This window comes from Tursiops truncatus, chromosome 6 (genome assembly GCF_011762595.2).
Source record: "Tursiops truncatus isolate mTurTru1 chromosome 6, mTurTru1.mat.Y, whole genome shotgun sequence".
In the NCBI taxonomy this organism is placed as follows: domain Eukaryota; kingdom Metazoa; phylum Chordata; class Mammalia; order Artiodactyla; family Delphinidae; genus Tursiops; species Tursiops truncatus.
Window position 1 is genome coordinate 27,391,474 of NC_047039.1, and position 19,950 is coordinate 27,411,423.

General features: G+C 37.1%; 1 protein-coding gene across 4 annotated transcripts in view; it reads left to right on the forward strand.

Annotated features, from left to right (window-relative positions):
• Window positions 1-787: 787 nt before the first annotated feature.
• The window catches only part of PTPDC1 (protein tyrosine phosphatase domain containing 1), a 105,887-nt gene continuing 86,724 nt past the window's right edge, over window positions 788-19,950 (forward strand). For 2 of the 4 annotated variants that reach the window (XM_073805953.1, XM_033857826.2), the window contains exon 1: window positions 788-1,123. The gene's annotated coding sequence lies outside the window, so the exon portion shown is untranslated. The remainder of the gene's footprint in view (window positions 1,124-19,950) is intronic. The other 2 variants (XM_073805954.1, XM_033857827.2) reach the window with 2 other exon arrangements.

Sequence of the window (19,950 nt, forward strand, 5' to 3'; positions counted from 1 at the left end):
AATACAATGACTACAGTTTAATACAAAATAAAGTAAAATAAAATGAAAGACGTGATGTCTGGAGCTCCAACAAAAATTTTGGCCCAAATTTGGGGATAGAAGCCAAGCAGTAAGTATAGGGTAGAGTTTGGATCCCTGGGGTACCTACTTAACACTTTCTGAGAGAGAAGACAAAAGCCATATGTGTTTAAGATGTTGGAATTTGGGGATGCAGGCGAACCCATCAGTCCATCTGTTAACAGCTAGTGTGAGATTGACTGCTGGGCTTTGCTCTAATCCCAGTATTCCCATCCCTTGCGGTGTCCTTGGGAACATCCTGGGACTAGCTGGAGGCCAGGTGGCCAGTAAGAGTGGGGCTGGACCAGGATGACAATAGAGGGAGAAAAGACGGGTAACAGACTCCAGGTCCAGGGCGGAGAGGCTGGCCAAGCCCCATACTCTGTCAGCCCTCGTCCGTACTCCTTTCCCTTCCTTCTCCCACCGAACTCCGGTGTCCTCCGGGGAGAGCAGAGGGAGTCAGAGCCGGACTTCGGCTACCCGCAGCCGTGCAGAACCGAGCCCGAGACCACCCACGTTATCAGGACCCCTCTCGCGGCCCTGTTGCCAGCTAGTGCCACGCCGCCCCCTCAGCCCGCCGCTCGCTTTGAAAGCGCCCGGAGCTTCCAGCTGCGTCATGGGCTGTGTCGAGCTGCCATTCGCCAGCGCGCGTCACGTGCGGCAGCGCGCGGCGGCGATTGGTGCGGTACGAGGAGGCGGGGGCGGGCCGGGGACCGCAGAGGCAGAGTTGACTCAGCCCCGAGCGCCCAGCGGTGGTGAGCGGTATGCTAGGCGGGCGGCCTGGTAGAGTAAGGCCGTGAGGGGCGGTGGTGTTGCCTATCCTGCTGCGGGGGGCGGCGGGGCCTCTGGGACATCCCGGCGAAGCGCGGCCTGTGGGGTTCGGTTGAGGCTGCGGCCGGCGGGAGGGGAGCGAGTGGGGCGGGGCCGGCGGGGGAAGCTGCGAAGCTGACCCGCCAGCCGCTGCTAGGACTCTGGATGAGGAGTCGGGGAAGAGGTGCGCGACTTGCAGCTAACGTAGCTGCGCCTGCGACTCCAACACCGTCCTAAACGTCTGGATCAGCACGTGGTGAGTGCTGGAGGGCACCTCAGTGAGGGGGACTGGCCTGGGTCTCGGGGCTGCAGGGCCGGGGCGCGAGGGGCCGTCCTCAGCCCCCGCCCAGGACCCGACCTGGATCTCGAGAAGCTGAATGTCGCCATTCTCCTGTAGAAGCTCCTGATTTTTAAATGTTAGTAACTAATTAAAAGTAAATAAGTAAACACGGGGGGAACCAAACAAGTTGTTGACGGGCCGATTCCAGACCATCAGTTTGTGACCTATGTAGACCAGATTCTCTTCCTGATTTGTGGTGTGACCTTGACCAAGTCACGTCTCTCTGGGATGGGCATTCTCAACATGGGTAATAGTGCTCATATACCTGGGGGTCAGAAAGGTCTTAGAAAATACAATGGCTTGTGGCTTTGCAAAGGGCCACAGAATATAAGCAGATGTACATGTGGCGTTAAAATGTTAATAGGGGCTGAGAGAATTAGAAGAGAAAATGCCTAGAAAGGCTTCTGGGGGAGAGAGTGGGGAAATGAGAAAAAGGTGAGAAAAGGCTTCAACCTCACTGCTTTAAGGGAAGAGGTAAACAGACGTTCCTGTGATACTTGTATATATTAAAGGATTAAAACAAACTAGCATTTATAGACAGAGTTGGAAGAACCTGAGAGGTCATCTAACTATTAGAAAAGTTTTGTGACACCATACATGTACACACACATAATTTTACTTGGTCTCCAAAACAAACTCATTCCACTTTCTATAATGAGAAAATTGAGAGTCAAAGCGTTTGGGTGATGTGCTGCAGTCAGAGCTATTAAATGGAAGAACTGGAATTTAAACCCAAGTCTCTATGGCTCCAAACCCGCCTGCACAACATGTTGCCTCTCAGCCTGTGGTCCAATTATGTCACAACCAAGAATTCTACTCTGTGACTTTTTAAGAATGAAGATTCCCAGTACCCTCCACTCCAGAAATGTGAATTCAGTATCTGGGACCGGGACCGGGAATCTGCATTTTAATAACTTTACTAGGTGATTCCATTTTGGTGATCCAGGGACCATTTGGAGAACAACTACTCTAGTCTAATTTCCCACCCAGTCCCCATGTCCTCATGGGATTGTACCCTAGGGATTCAAAATTCCCCTTCCAGAGCAGAGATTCCATCTCCTCTTCCAGATAGGTGACCAACCAAGCTTTGGGAGGAAGTCCTTTGTTGGGAGAAGCCAAAGTTTATGAGACAGCACGTTGCACAGCTCTGTTTGAGAAAGTGCTGACAATTTTGCTTTTTTTTTCTTTCTCTCCCTTCCTCCCCCCTCGCTTCCTTCCTTCCTTCCTTCCTTCCTTCCCTCCCTTCCTTCCTTTCTTCCTTCTTTCTTTCCTCCTCCCTCCCTTCCTTCCTTACCTCCCTCCCTCCCTTCCTTCCTTCTTTCTTTCCCTTCCTTCCTTCCTCCCTCCCTTGCTTCCTTCCTTTTTTTGTAGAGCTTCCTTCACTGCTGTTCTGACCCTCCTGAAAAACCAGGCTCAAGGCATTTCTTTTAAAGTTAATATTAAACTTTAAAACACCATGAAAAAAAGTTTAAAAGCCACAATTCACTCATAATGCTACCAGTCTAACAATGTTCATGTTCCGTTGTATTGTTCTACTGTTAATTAATGATCTCCCTCTTGTTAATCATTGAACAATCATAGATTGTTCAAGTTCACAAAATTTAGAAAATTCTTCCAAGAGATAGGCTTGAACTTCACAATTCCTATTGGAAATCAGAAAATTATGCTGAAGATAAACTTTAAATCACAGTTTTCTTGAAAGCATATCTCATTCTTCTTCCAAATTCCTCAAAATCTGAAGGTTTTTCTTTAGTTCTAAAATAAATGGTATAGTGGGAATGAAAATGTATACACTGAAATATTTCTTCTCTAGTAACTTTATCTGTTCTTTCCCATATCACTTCAACCTCACCAAAATATATGTTTAATTACTTAGTTTGCTTATAGATTTCCTGTTCTAAAAAATATAAGTTGAATAATCAAAACATTTCTTTGCAGTTATTATCATTTAATGCACTTTGTTGCTGAAAAGGTTTTAGTTTTCTGGCTCTTGTGGAGGCAGTATGGGATAGAGAAAATAAAGTGGGTTTTGGTTTAAGGAAAACTTCATGTTCCAATCCCAATTCCAACACTTTAACCTTGGGCCATTGACTTCCTCTGTTTTTCTCACTTAGCTCATCTTTAAGATGGGGACAGTGCCACCAGGGTTTTATCTGAGACAGCATTTATAAAGCCACCAGAGTACTAAGCACAACTCTTTTTCTACTATTAGTTCTCTTTCTCCTTCACTCTTTTTAGAGCAAATTTGTGAGTTCCAATCCTGCTGTATAATATTTGAGGTTATTTTCATTTCCAAAAGAGATGCAGAGGGTTTTTTGGGGGATCTTCTATGTGTGGCATAAACAAAATCCATAAAAATAATAGTGAACCACCTTTTAAATTTTTCTTTGAGAAATCTAAGGGCATAGACTATCTAGCTCTTTATCACATTTTGCTATGACCAAAATCATCCATTTGTTAATTCGGTAAACATTTATGAACACTTATTAGTGCCAGGCATCTAAATGTAGGGGATATACCAGTGAAGAAGACAAACAACGTCCCTTATCTTACAAAAATTATATAAGAAAAGGACAATAAATGAATAAAACAAGGTAATTACAGATTGTGATAAATGCCAGGACAATAAGACTATAAAGTGTCTCAGTGTTAACATGATAAGGAACTGTGTTCCTCACTGAGTTTAATTTGTAACAAATATTGGTTAGAAAATTCTCTAAAAAGTCTCAGTTAAGATTGTGAACGTAGATTGTGTGTCAGAAAATGGAGAACTTAAGGAAAATAAATGATCACAGTTAAAGATTACCGAGATCTGAAATACTGTAATTTTTACAGTTGATGCAAGAGATGTGATTTACAGTGGTTCCATAGAACTGTCAATGTTGATAGTTCTTTACCTTGACTTTAAATAAGTTATAATATTTTTCTTGGAAATTATTCCCTTTAATAGAAATTAACATGGGTACCTAGCTTGGTAGAAAATTGTGTCCAAAAAACATCTTCCTCTATGATTTCTGTAAAATTTATTGATTCTTAAGCCCATGGGAATTTTAACACACAGTGAGTATGGACTGACCATTATAAAACAGGTGTCTAAGAAACTTTAGATATAAGTCCAGTAATTTTAGATATAATTTAGAAGTTACATATCTTTATTTTTCTAGTTTATCAGTGATCAATCTGATCACAGTAAATTGAGCAAATTGGATTTTTAAAAAAACTGAATTTTGCAAGTGGCTAGTTACAATGATGAAAATTTGAAACTCCCTATCTACATACACTTGCCTGAAAAAAATAACTTAAGAATATTAATAGGGATTCAGCTTTAGCATTTTCTCAGTTTGTTATTGATCATGTTTTCTGGGCTATGTAGTTAAGTATTTGGACATGCTTTTTTTGTCTTGGTTTAAAACCTAACATTCGTTCTCTTGGGTAATAAACCTTTATGATTTTAATCCATAACTTTTTGAGTAGTAGGTTCTACCTCAAGATCATCACCCAGCCTCATTCTAGCTGCTATGAAAGAATACTTCCTCTCTTTGCTCTTTCTCTTGGGTGTGAATAAGTATCAGTCTTTGGATCATACTTTCCTGTCTGGATGCTGCTGTGTTTATAACACAAGGAGTTGACCATTGCAGGTGGAGAATGGTTTGGAGAAAGCCCACAAATAGTACTTGAGGGAAACAAAGGCATGCCTTTTTGATCTCTGAGTCATTTCTATTCACTACAGTTCAAGCAGCACCATTTCTTCTGCACACTTGATCTAATAATTTGTGGCACTCTCCCCTTCAAAAGCAAGGTTGTCTGGCTGCATAAATGAACTCAGGACTTTATTTCATCAAAAAAATTTGAATACTTACTATGTGCTAGACATTATAGTAGTTTAAATGGATCTGTTATTATGGATTCAGTGACAGATTTCTGTAAGTTTAAGAAGGGCCAAGTGATCTTAGCTACTCATGGAAACATTTTCTCATTTAGAAACATGCCTTTGCAAAGTCAATCTTGATTATGTTACTTTTATAGCTTTATAAAGACTAATTCAGCTCTAGGTGGAAAATGTTCTAGAGAATTTATATTTTCTCCATTTTAAAATATCTTCTGTTCTAGGAATTAAATAGCCCAGTAGTTTAATTTAGTGTTGTGACTGTGGATTTTTTTTTACATCTTTATTGAGTATAATTGCTTTACAATGTTGTTTTAAGTTTCTGCTGTACAACAGAGTCAATCAGCTATATGTATACATATATCCCCATATCCCCTGCCTCTTGAGCCTCCCTCCCACCCTCCCTATCTCACCCCTCAGGTGGTCACAGAGCATCAAGCTGATCTCCCTGTGCTATGCAGCAGCTTCCCACTAGTTAATCTGTTTTACATTTGGTAGTGTATATATGTCAGTGCTACTCTCTGTGACTGTGTTTTTATTTTATTCTATTCACAATACTGTTTCCCAAGAAGTTTTCATATAATATATATTGACTTTTAAAAATAATGTTTTCTAGGAAGAAAATAAAGGTATAAAGGTAATATATATTTGGTATCAAACTTAGAAAATATTAATAATCAGAAAATAAAATAAAATACACCCTGTTAATATTTTGATATATATTCTTCTGGTCTTTCTCTGTGTACCTATTTTATTTATATATTTCTTTGATAAAAATGAGATCATACTCTGCATTCTATTTCACAGCTTGTATTTTTTAATCTAGTATTACATGGCAAATAAATATGCTTTTTTATTCACATGATTCCCGTTCTTTGTAAGCAGATGTTTTATTGCTAGAATAGGGACTACAAGAATCTATTTATTAAATTATTCTGCAGGATAAATTCAGAAACCCAATCTACCAACAAAATCCACTTCTCTGCTCCTTTCCATCCTTAATTCTGTCCCCGTTACTCCCCACTGCCCATTCTCCCACCCCCAGGAGGGTTCTGTTGGGGGAATCTCTGAAGGAAGGTTTATCTAGTCAGTTACATACTAACGCTTAAGATCTCATCTTTTCAAACCTTTTCAGCCAACCCTTTAGCATTTTTAGTTTTTACTTTATTTGCTAGAGAACCTGTTTTGTGAATGGATGGGCTTATTCCTATTCTAAGGTCGAAATCTTTTATCCACCCTTTTTATAAACCATAACAGATTTCAACTTCCCATCAAGAGTGGAGTTGGGAGGGTTTGGAGTAATGTGGGAAAATAAAAATCATATGCTGGAATTCTTGCTCAGAATTGTAGGGGAAGGGGAGATATCTGAATAAAAATATGTTTAGGGTTGAGTAATAGACATTCAAATTTAAGTTTTTTGTGTTCCAAAGAAAATGGCCCAGTTTTTAAATTCCATCTTGCCTTTTGTGTATTACTTCAAACTCTCTAGCAATTTTGTTTTATCTGTTGCTAATGTGCAAATATATTTGACTATTAAATATCCCTGTTTTGAAATATACAGTATTTTTGTTTTCATTCTCAATGTCTTTATACTCTATGAGAAATTATATATAAATGACTCAAGCCACAGATTAAGTTTATATTGGATATTAAAAACAACGGTAGGAATGGGTTTTAAATTGTAGTATGAAAGTAAATACCCAGAAGTGTACATAATTGTAACCAGTGCAACTATAGAATCTTTTGAAGACAAATTTATTTCTATAAAAGGAGAAAATTTTAAAAATTAAATGTTTAAAAATTTAGAAAATACCAATAGGCCAAACAGAAAAAAACACTTAGCATCCCACCACTGTTAATGTTCCATTAGTTTACTAATCTAATTTGCCTTTCTCTTTCCTAATCTATAGTGAATTCTATTCATAGTGGTCATATCAAATGATAGCTCTCCCGTGAGTGCTTTAACTCTATTTGAATTGAATATGTATACATTATCTTTTTTGAACCTGTTTTGTGAATGGATGGGCTTATTCCTATTCCAAGGTTGAAATCTTTTATCCACCCTTTTTATAAACCGTAACAGATTTCAACTTCCCTTGCGCATCTATAGATATCTGGCCCATCATGTGTCTTTAGGGAAAAGCGTGAGCATACTAACTTTTTAAGTTTGTTTTAATAATCTGAGTGATAACAAAATAAGAAATAATATAAGTAATAATGGAAAATATAGAAATGTGTAAAGGAAAAAAACAATCACACTCCCATTTTTGGTCAATTTCTTTCAAGTCCTTTTTCTCTGCCTATTTATTTTTACAAAGTATGTGTACAGTTTTTGTATTTGACTTCCTTAATAGAAGTGTTTTACCACTTTAAATCAATTTTTAATATTTTAATATGTGCCTGATATAATGTACTGCAGCTAATGCTAGCCCCTGTCTTTCCCAGCTCCTCCATCTGAATTCTCCTGCAGGCTAGGTTCTTCCCAGATGTTGATCATCCTGACATGGATGCTTTATAATATTCATTGTCATCATTGCTGTCATTTCTTGAACACTTCTTATGTTCCTGTACTTTATATTGGTGGCTTATCTGAACAAGCTTACTTTATCATGTCCTGGTGAATGCTATTATTGGACTGCTATGTCTTCCTTTCTTCCCCATAGCTGAGTTCATTTTCTCAGCCCCTGTAATCTCCACATTTCCTCCATTCTATAAGTCTGTTTTGCACAGGTCCTACCATGCATCTAATTTAGCCTGCCTAATTTTGTCAGTAAAAGGCTGTAAAGAATCAACTGACTCTAGTTCACTGTTTTCTTTCCTTTGAGCAAAAGCTCATTGAAAACAAAGATGATAAGCAGGACCACAGGGGAGGTTTTCTTCTCTCTGTGACTATTTCTGTGTGGTTCCTGGTGCACATGGGAAAAATATTCTCATTTAGATAATTTTCTTCTCTTCTGTCTTATGCAAATGATTAGATATTTCAAAACAGGGAAAACACAGTTCTGATTATTTGTGTATTTTTAAAGTGTGAATGCCATTAATGGTCTAAATTGCTATAAAAAGATTGTAGAATAATTATGCTTTTAGCTTGTACCTTTCAGAGTCTTGTTGTCTTATTGATTATTACTTGGATCAGTGGTAGACCTCCTAGATAGACAAATCAAACTTCAAAATTCCTCACATTGGTGAAGATGGAAATAAAATTGAACTATTTTTCTTTATATTAAATTTTGGACTTAAATTTTATACTTTTTTAAAACTAACTTTTCTAGGTGACTATAACAATATAGACTAGAAGTAATATCCTTTTGTCACATAAGCGGTGAAATTTATTGGTTTCAGCAGAGTGAATCTTGTCCTGTGGGCATTTGGGGAAGAGATTTTAACATATAGCAATCATTCACTTTGTGCTAGACATTGAGACCAAGGGAGCCTGGTACAATATCCACCCTTCTTTCCTAAGCCTATCCCTCAGGTCATAGTGAACAACTCTGACTCCTTTTCCACACTTCATTACTCCCTGAGTATATGTTTTCATATACTTTTCTACCAGAAAAGTAGAAAAAGTACATATACCTTTCTACCAGACAATTATATTTTTAAAGGTCAGGGCCTATTTATTTATCCTTATATTCCCCATTACTCTCATAGTTCTTGGCATCTAGTAGCAGCTCAAATATTTATTATATTGAATTGGACTGTTGTTCATGTGAGTCCCTAACTATCCTGGCCTCTTCCCCTCTAAACATATTCCAGTTTATCGGTCTTTTTTCAGTTATGTTCCTTGTATGTTCTGTCTTCTGACTTTGAAAAAAATATATTTGCACAAAGACACAATTTTACATGATTGAAAGTTGGAAAAATATCAAAGATGACCTAATTTTATTATTATTGAGGATGTCAAAGTTTTCTCTTACCAGACAGTTATAACTGAAAACTGTATTATTTATTTTGTTGCTCAAATTGTTCCAGCATTTGCCATTGGGAGTTCTTCCAGTTGGCTGAAAGAACGTTGGCATAGTCCCAGCAGTTTGTGTTTTGAGCACTTTCCTACTTTCTGGCACTGTAGGATGCTCCAGGATCATCTTGTATATTCCTTGCTCCACCCCTAAAATCAGCCATTTCTTTTTGTTTGTTTTTGTTTATTTTTTTCTTTTCCATTATGATTTATTACAAGATACTGAATATAGTTCCCTGTGCTATATAGTAGGACCTTGCTGTTTATCCATTCTATATATAATAGTTTGCATCTGCTAATCCCAAACTCCCAATCCATCCCTCCCGCACTCCCCTTCCCCTTGGCAACCACAAGTCTGTTCACTATGTCTGTGAGTCTGTTTCTGTTTTGTAAATAAGTTCATTTGTGTCATATTTTAGATTGCACATGTAAGTGATATCATGTGGTATTTGTCTTTCTCTTTCTGACTTAACTTCACTTAATATGATAATCTCTAGGTCCATCGATGTTGCTGCAAAGGGCATTATTTCATTCTTTTTTATATAAAATCAGCCATTTCAACAAGGATCCCCAGATCCTTTTATTGTAGAATGGTATTAGAAACCAGGCATTGATCTAATCTGCTCATCATTGAAACTGGGGTGTCACTGCCTTTAGGCCCTGTCAGTGTTAGAAAGTAAATGTATGTATATTAACCTGTGTATGTATACACATCTGTATTATTTCTACTATTACTCATCAGTTCCTAACTTAAGCTAAACAGGAGTTCCCACTGATGTCTCAGACTCTAGTTCAGAACTACATGGTTCATTTTAGCCTCTTCCCCTTACTTATCTGTAAACTCCCATTCCAACAGTGAGAAATCTAGCTTCTACCATTCCCCATCTTTTTACTTATTTTATCAGTCGCAGTGTACAAGTACAGCAGTATCAGAATTGTTAACCAGTACCTCGAGAAACAACATTACCAACTACAGTATAGTGTTTATATACAGTTCCTTTTGTTTTGTCCTGCAGTCTCCAGTCATTTCCAAAGATACTTAGAGCCGTTTCTCCCCATCCCCTCCAGTGGGGTTATGTCATACATTTGTAATACAATTAAGTTTTTTTGTCATAGTCTGCATTCCATGCTGGAATTCCCCCCCTCCACCCTCTTAGTTGAGTTTTGTTTTAATTTTCATTTTAAAATATTACATTGATTCCTTGTGCTATGAAGTTCCGTGGGTTTTGACAAGTGGATAACATCATGTATCCATCACTGTAGTGCAAGACAAACTAGTTTAATGGCTCTAAAAAATTGTGCTTTACCTAGCCACTCCTCTGCCCTTTCCAGACCACTTACAAAAACTGATCTGTTTTCTGTCTTTTCTAGAAAGTCATATAAATGAATCATACAGGATGTAGCCTTCTCAGACTGGATTCTTTCACTTGGCATAATGCATTTAGGATTTATCCATGATTTATCCATGTTGTTGCATAGATTAATGGCTTTTTCTGTTTGATCACAGAATGGTGTTTGTAGCATGATTGTAACATCTTGGTTGTTTCCAGGTATTGGCAGTTGGTAACTACGAATAGATCTTTTGCCCATTTTTTTTTTTATTTCATTAGGAACTAAAAAATAGAATATCAAGGTTTAATTTTTAATTTCAAAGCAAAGTTCAGACGATAGAATGCTCAACATCACTAATCATGAGAGAAATGCAAATCAAAACTACAATGAGATATCATCTCACACCAGTCAGAATGGCCATCATCAAAAAATCTAGAAACAATAAATGCTGGAGAGGGTGTGGAGAAAAGGGAACCCTCTTACACTGTTGGTGGGAATGTAAATTGATACAGCCACTGTGGAGAACAGTATGGAGGTTCCTTAAAAAGCTACAAATAGAACTACCATATGACCCAGCAATCCCACTACTGGGCATATACCCTGAGAAAACCATAATTCAAAAAGAGTCATGTACCAAAATGTTCATTGCAGCTCTATTTACAATAGCCCAGAGATGGAAACAACCTAAGTGTCCATCATCGGATGAATGGATAAAGAAGATGTGGCACATATATACAATGGAATATTACTCAGCCATAAAAAGAGACGAAATTGAGCTATTTGTAATGAGGTGGATAGACCTAGAGTCTGTCATACAGAGTGAAGTAAGTCAGAAAGAGAGAGACAAATACCGTATGCTAACACATATATATGGAATTTAAAAAAAAAAAAAAAATGTCATGAAAAACCTAGGGGTGAAACAGGAATAAAGACACAGACTTACTAGAGAATGGACTTGAGGCTATGGGGAGGGGGAAGTGTAAACGGTGACAAAGCGATAAAGAGGCATGGACATATATACACTACCAAACGTAAGGTAGATAGCTAGTGGGAAGCAGCCGCATAGCACAGGGAGATCAGCTCGGTGCTTTGTGACCGCCTGGAGGGGTGGGATAGGGAGGGTGGGAGGGAGGGAGACGCAAGCGGGAAGAGATATGGGAATATATGTATATATATAACTGATTCATTTTGTTGTGAAGCTGAAACTAACATACCATTGTAAAGCAATTATACTCCAATAAAGATGTTAAAAAAATAAAAAAAAAAAAAAAAAAAAAAAAAAAAAAAAAAAAAAAAAAGAAGTGTATAAAGGAAATAAAATAGGATAAATGCTCCCTTTTTGCTCCAAACCTAAATCTTTTAAAATAACTGGTGTTAACAAATTGACACATATGCTGCAGGTTTTTCCCCTATGCTTCTAGTAACAGAAATGCATTTTTTTCTATAATTTTGAAATGTTTTACATATAAACCTAACTAGACTAAAATTATTACTCTGCAACTTGCTTTTATTTTTTAACTTATCACTGTATTATAGTCAGTGTTCCAGGTCAGTACATTTAAATCTAACTTGTTCCAGCTGGTTTTCATTCCATAAGAAATATGTGCTATAATTTGCTCGACCATTTCTTACTCAAAAGTATTCAAATTAATACCAGTTTCTTGTCTACAAGAAAAATACTACAGTAACCACACTTTTATACACACTGATGGCCTTTTAGTTTTTTTCTTAAATAAAAATACACTATATGGATATCTATAATTTTATAATTTACCAATATATAAACAGAAAAAAAGCAGTAGGCTTTTTGGGAATGGTAATCATATTCTATCCTGAAACCTATCCTTCCTGTCAGTTTTGCTCTCACTCTCACTCCTGCCCTCTCTCCTCACCATTTCCCTCTCTCATTTTGCTCATTAAAAAAAAATTAGGTTTTCTTATTCAACCTTAAAAGTTTCTTTGTATATGCTGGAAACATGTCCTTTGTCAGTATGTGATTTGCAGATATTTTCTCCCAGTATGTCTTTTCTTTCTTTTTCTTTCTTTCTTTCTTTCTTTCTTTCTTTCTTTCTTTCTTTCTTTCTTTCTTTCTTTCTTTTTCTCTCTCTCTCTTTCATTCATTCTTTCTTTCTTTCTCTTCCTTCCTTCCTTCCTTCCCTTTCTTCCCTTTCTTCCCATCCTTCTTTTTTTCTCTTTCTCTCTCTGTCTTTCTCTCTCTCTCTTTCTTTTCTTTCTTTCTTTCCTTATTTATTTATTATTTTTGGCTATGTTGGGTCTTTGTTGCTGCGCGCAGGCTTTCTCTAGTTGTGGTGAGCAGAGGCTACTCTTTGTTGTGGTGCACAGGCTGCTTATTGTGGTGGCTTCTCTTGTTGCAGAGCACGGGCTCTAGGCATGTGGGCTTCAGTAGTTGTGGCTCATGGGCTCAGTAGTTGTGGCTCGCAGGCTCAGTAGTTGTGGCTTGTGGGCTCTAGAGCACAGGCTCAGTAGTTGTGGCACATGGGCTTAGTTGCTCCATGGCACGTGGGATCTTCCCGGACAAGGGCTTGAACCCGTGTCCCCTGCATTGGCAGGTGGATTCTTAACCACTGTGCCATCAGGGAAGCCCCCAGTATGTCTTTTCATTCTCCTAACAGTGTCTTTCACAGAGCAAGGGGTTTTGATTTTAATTAAGTCCAACTTAAATTTTTTTCTTTTATGAATTTTGCTTTTGGTATTGTACTTAAAAACTCATCGCCAAACCCAAAGTCATGCAGATGTTCCCCTACATTTTCTTCTAGAAATTTTATAGTTTCTGCATTTTACATTTAGGTCTGTGATCCGTTTCAAGTTAATTTTTGTGTAAGACGTGAGGTTCAATTTGTTGCATATGGACTTCCAATGTGTAGCATCATTTGTTGAAAAGACTGTTCTTTCTCCACTGAATTGCTTTTGTACCTTTGTCAAAAAATTGACAGTATTTTTGTAGGTCTGTTTCCATACTCTCTATTGTTTCCATACTCTCTATTCTATCCCATTGATTGATGTGTCTATTCTTACCCTGTGTTCATTATTGTAACAGTGAGTCTTGAAATTAGGTAATATAAATCCTTCAACTTTTGTTCTTCTTTCTCAGAATTGAATTAGTTATTCTAGTACCTTTACCTTTTCATAAAATTTTAGAATATGCTTATGTATGTCTATAAAAAACCTGGCTGGAATTTCAGTAGGGATTTCATTAGGCCACAGAGAATTGACATCTTTACTGTGTTGAGTCTTCCAGGGCAAGAACACAAAATATCTCCTCTATTTATTTAGATTTTCTTTCTTTCATCAGTGATTTCTAGTTTTCTATACTCAAATCCTGTACATATTTTGTTAGATTTACACCTAAGGACTTCATTTTGGGGGATGTTATTATAAATTTATTATTTTTAAAAATTCAAATTCTGAGTATTCGTTGCTGGTATATAGAAAAGCAGTTGACTTTTGTGTATTGACTATGTAACTTTTGACCTTGCTAAACTCATTTATTATGTACAGGAGTTATTTGGTAGATACTTTGGGGTTTTCTGCATAGCAGTTATGTTGTCTGTGATTAAAGCAGTTTTGCATATTTCTTCCTTTCTAGTCTGTATACCTTTCATTTCTTTATTTGAATACACTAGCTAGGACTTTTAGTATGAGGTTGAATTAGAAGTGGTGAGAAAGGACATCCTTGCCTTGTTCCTGATCTTAGGGGGAAACTTAACATCTTGCTATTGAGGATGATGTTAGCTGTGACTTTTAAAAAATAATCTTTATTAAGTTAGTGAAGTTCCCTTCTATTCTCAGTTTTTTGAGAGTTTTTATCATGAATGGATGTTGAACTGTTTCTGCTCATGTATTAATATGATTACATGATTTTTCTTGTTCAATGTATTAAAATGATGAATTACATTGATTAATTTACATATGTTAAACCAACCTTGCAATTTTGGTATGAACGCCCATGTGATCAAGATGTATTACCCTTTTTATATATTGCTGGATTCAGTTGACTAATATATTTACATCTAAATTCATGAAAGATACTCTTTTATAGTTTTCTTTTTTGTAATACCGTTGACCCTTGAACAACATGGGTTTGAACTGTGTGGATCCACTTATACACAGATTTTTTTCAATAAATACTTACTACAGTACTGAACGAACCCTGTTTGGCTGACTCTGCAGATGTGGAACTGTGGATACCAAGGGCTGATTGTAAAGTTATACAAGTGGATTTTCAACTGCATGGAGGGTCAACATCCCTAACCCCAACACTGTTCATGGGTCAACTGTATATTTTAGTTTTGGAATAGGTTAATGCTGGCCTAATGCAATGAGTAGGGAAGTGATCTCCCATGTTTTCTGGAAGAGACTGTAAATGTGGTATTATTTCTTCCTTAAATATGTAGTAAAATTCACCAGTGAAACCATCTAAGCCTTGTGTTCCTTTTGTGTGTGTGTGGGGGGGGGGGTGAAGGTTTTCTACTAATTTAATTTCTTTTTTAGATATAGGACTATTTATATTATCTATATTTCCTTAAGTAAGTTTCAGTAGTTTGTGCCCTTCAAGGACTGGTTCATTTTATCCAGATTATCAAATGTATGGGCACAGACTTGTTTGTAGTATTCCGTTATTATCTTTTCATGTCTTTGGTTTTAGTAGTGATGATACCTGTTTTATTCCTGATACTGTTAATTTGTAGTCTCCTCTTTTTTTTCTTGGTTACTTTGATGAGAGGTTTATCATCTCATTCCTTTAACTTTAGGTTTAATTCATTTTTCTTTATCTAGTTTCCTAAGTTGAAAGCTTAGGTTATTGATTTTAGAACTTTCTTCTTTTCTAAAATATATAATACTAAACATTTCTCTCTAAGCACTACATTAGCTGCATCCCATAAATTTTGATGTATTTTTAAAAGTTATTTTTAATTGTAGTAAAATATACATAACATAAAATTTACCATCTTAACCATTTTAAGTGGTTAAATGGTATTAAGTATATTCATGCTGTGCAAGTTAAATTGTATTTTCATTTTTATTTTGTTCAAAATATTTTCAAATTTATCTTGAGACTTCTTAACTCATATATAATTTAGAACTATGTTGTTTAATTTCCAAATATTTGAGGCTTCCTTGGTGGTGCAGTGGTTAAGAATCCGCCTGCCAATGCGGGGGACATGGGTTCGAGCCCTGGTCCAGGAAGATCCCACATGCTGTGGAACAGCTAAGCCCATGTGCCCAACTACTGAGCCTGCACTCTAGAGCCCAGTGCTCTGAGCCAGTGCTCTGCAACAAGAGAAACCACTGCAATGAGAAGCCCAGGCACCGCAATGAAGAGTAGCCCTTGCTCGCCTGTTACTAGAGAAAGCCCGTGTGCAGCAACGAAGACCCAACGCAGCCAAAAGTATATAAAAAATTGATTTCCAAATATTTTGAATTGTCTAGCTATCTTCTATTACTGATTTCTAGTTTTATTTTGGTATGCTTTGAGAATATACTTTGTAAGGTTTCTGTTCTATTTGTTAAATTGTGTTTTCTGTACCAGAATGTTGATGAATGTTCTGTGTGTGCTCCTGTTGTTAGATGGAATGTTCTATAAATATCAGTTGTATCAAGTTGATTGATAGTGCTGTTCAGGTCATCTATATTCTTACTGATTTTCTGCCTACCTGTTCTATCAATTACTTGGAAAAGGGTGTTGAAGCCTCCAATTGTAAATACAGTCATCCCACTTATCCACAGTGGATTGGTTCCAGTATCCGCCCCCAACCCCAGATTCCAAAATCCATCGATGCTCAAGTCCCTTATATAAAGTGGTGTTGTCTCTGTGTATAACCTATGCATATCCTCCCGTATACTTTAAAACATCTTTAGATTACTTATAATACCTAATACAGTGTAAATGCTATGTAAATGGTTGTAAATACAAGCTGAAATCTATGTAACTAGTTACAGGTATGTAGCAAATTCAAGTTTTGCTTTTTGGAGCTTTCTGGAATTTTTTTTCCAAATATTTTCCATCCATGGTTGGTTGAATCCATGAGTAGGGAACCTGTGGGTATAGAGGGCTAACTGTAGGCAATTTGTCTATTTCTCCTTTCAGTTTTATCAGTTTTTGCTTCATTTTTATAAAGTTTATGCTATCAATTCTCAAATTTGGGCATATTATCAATTTTGAGTCATTTTTTTTTTTTTTTTTTTTTTTTTTTTTTTTTGCGGTACACTGGCCTCTCACTGCAGTGGCCTCTCCCGTTTCGGAGCACAGGCTCCGGATGAGCAGGCTCCGCGGCATGTGGGATCTTCCCAGACCGGGGCACGAACCCGTGTCCCCTGCATCGGCAGGCGGACTCTCAACCACTGCGCCACCAGGGAAGCCCTTGAGTCAGTTTTTGTTTGTGGTATGAGAGGTCATTAGAGGTTCCTGCTTTTTGCATAGGGATATTCAGTTGTTTCAGAACACTTTGTTGAAAAGAGCATACTTTTTTCTACGTCACTGCCTTTATATCTTTGTCAAAAATTAGTTGTCCGGTAGGTGTGGGTATATTTCTGGACATTGTTTTTTCTTGTTTCATTGCTCCATTTATCTGGCTTTATGCTACTACCTCACTGTTTTTATTGCTGTTGGAAGTATTAGACTGAAAACTTTTCTTGTTCAAGTTGTTTTGGCTACTGTATTTCCATATAAGTTGTGTAATTGGCTTGTCAATTTCTGCAAAAAAACCTCATGAAATTTTGGTTGAGATTGTGATGGATCTATAGGTCATTATGGAGAGAATTGATATCTTAGTCTTCTGAACTACTAACACAGTAGATCTTGCCCCTTTTTAAGGTCCTCTTTATTTTTTCTCAGTAGTGTTTTACAGTTTTCAGTATACAACCTTTTCACATCTTTTGTTAGATGTAGCCCTAAATATTTCATTATTTTTGATGCTATTGTAAATGTGCTTTCTAATTTTAATTTTATTATTTATGATTTATATAAAAATATGATTAATTTTTGTATGTTGATCATGTAACCTTGTTAAGTTGGCTTATTTCTAGTAGGTTTTTTGTGGATTGCATCAGATTACATAGTTGATGTGTCATCTTTGAATAAACATAATTTTGCCTCCATACTGTATTGTGTAAAAGTGGTAAGAGTGGACATGCTTTTTTCAGTGGGGGGAAATATGTTAAACTGAATGAAATTTCGTCATATCAAAAACTTGTGAGCTGCCTAAAACACTGCTGAAAGAGGATGCAAGCCTGCTTCAGTATTTGAAAATCAGTGTAACTGACCATATTAACAGGTTAAAGAGACAAAAGTCACACACTTATATCACTCGACGCAGAAAAAGCATTTGACACAATTCAACACTGACTCATTAAAAACTCTCAGAAAGTTAGGAATAGAGGGGAACTGCCTCAGCTTGATAAAGAGCATCTTTTTCTTACAGACCTTATAGAAGTAGAATTTATATTTAGTTTAAACTTACAGAAATACAGTTGTTTTTGTATATCAATCTTGTATCCTGACAACCTGCTGAACTTGTTTATTCTAATAGTTTTTTTTTTTAGTGGATTCCTTAAACTCTTCTAATCATTACATCATCTGCAAATTGAAATTCTTTTATTTCTTCCTTTGCAATATGGAAGACTTTTATTTATTTTTCTTGCATTATTGCTCTGACTGGAACCCCCATTACAGTGTTGAACAGAAGTGATAAGAGTGTCTGTCTGTCTGGTTCTGGATCTTAGGGGAAAGCTGTTTGTATTCCACCATTACTTATGATGTTAGTTGTGGGTTTTTCATAGGTGCCCTTTGTCAGTATGAGGAAATTCCCTTGTAATGCTAGTTTATTGAGTGTTTTTATCTTGAGAGGATGTTGGTTTTTGTCAAATGCTTTTTTTTTTTTTACATCTTTATTGGAGTATAATTGCTTTACAATGGTGTGTTAGTTTCTGCTTTATAACAAAGTGAATCAGTTATACATATACATATGTTCCCATATCTCTTCCCTCTTGCATCTCCCTCCCTCCCACCCTCCCTATCCCACCCCTCTAGGTGGTCACAGAGCACCGAGCTGATGTCCCTGTGCTATGCGGCTGCTTCCCACTAGCTATCTGTTTTACGTTTGGTAGTGTATATATGTCCATGCCACTCTCTCACTTTGTCACAGCTTACCCTTCCCCGTCCGCATATCCTCAAGTCCATTCTCTAGTAGGTCTGTGTCTTTATTCCTGTCTTATCCCTAGGTTCTTCATGACATTTTTTTTTCTTAAATTCCATATATATGTGTGAGCATACGGTATTTGTCTTTCTCTTTCTGACTTACTTCACTCTGTATGACAGACTCTAGGTCCATCCACCTCATTACAAATAGCTCAATTTCGTTTCTTTTTATGGCTGAGTAATATTCCATTGTATATATGTGCCACATCTTCTTTATCCATTCATCCGATGATGGACATTTAGGTTGTTTCCATCTCCTGGCTATTGTAAATAGAGCTGCAATGAACATTTTGGTACATGACCCTTTTTGAATTATGGTTTTTTCAGGGTATATGCCCAGTAGTGGGATTGCTAGGTCATATGGTAGTTGTATTTGTAGTTTTATAAAGAACCTCCATACTGTTCTCCATAGTGGCTGTACCAATTCACATTCCCACCAGCAGTGCAACAGTGTTCCCTTTTCTCCATACCCTCTCCAGCATTTATTGTTTCTAGATTTTTTGATGATGGCCATTCTGACTGGTGTGAGATGATATCTCACTGTAGTTTTGATTTGCACTTCTCTAATGATTAATGATGTTGAGCATTCTTTCATGTGTTTGTTGGCAGTCTGTATATCTTCTTTGGAGAAATGTCTATTTAGGTCTTCTGCCCATTTTTGGATTCAGTAATTCTTTTCTTTGATATTGAGCTGCATGAGCTGCTTGTATATTTTGGAGATTAATCCTTTGTCTGTTGTGTTGTTTGCAAATATTTTCTCCCATTCTGAGGGTTGTCTTTTGGTCTTGTTTATGGTTTCCTTTGCTGTGCAAAAGCTTTGAAGTTTCATTAGGTCCCATTTGTTTATTTTTGTTTTTATTTCCATTTCTCTAGGAGGTGGGTCAAAAAGGATCTTGCTGTGATTTATGTCATAGAGTGTTCTGCCTATGTTGTCCTCTAAGAGTTTATTAGTTTCTGGCCTTACATTTAGGTCTTTAATCCATTTTGAGCTTATTTTTGTGTATGGTGTTAGGGAGGGATCTAATCTCATACTTTTACATGTACCTGTCCAGTTCTCCCAGCACCACTTATTGAAGAGGCTGTCCTTTTCCACTGTACATTCCTGCCTCCTTTATCAAAGATAAGGTGACCATATGTGTGTGGGTTTATCTCTGGGCTTTCTATCCTGTTCCATTGATCTATCTTTCTGTTTTTGTGCCAGTACCATACTGTCTTGATTACTGTAGCTTTGTAGTAAAGTCTGAAGTCAGGGAGCCTGATTCCTCCAGCTCCGTTTTTCGTTCTCAAGATTGCTTTGGCTATTCGGGGTCTTTTGTGTTTCCATACAAATGGTGAACTTTTTTGTTCTA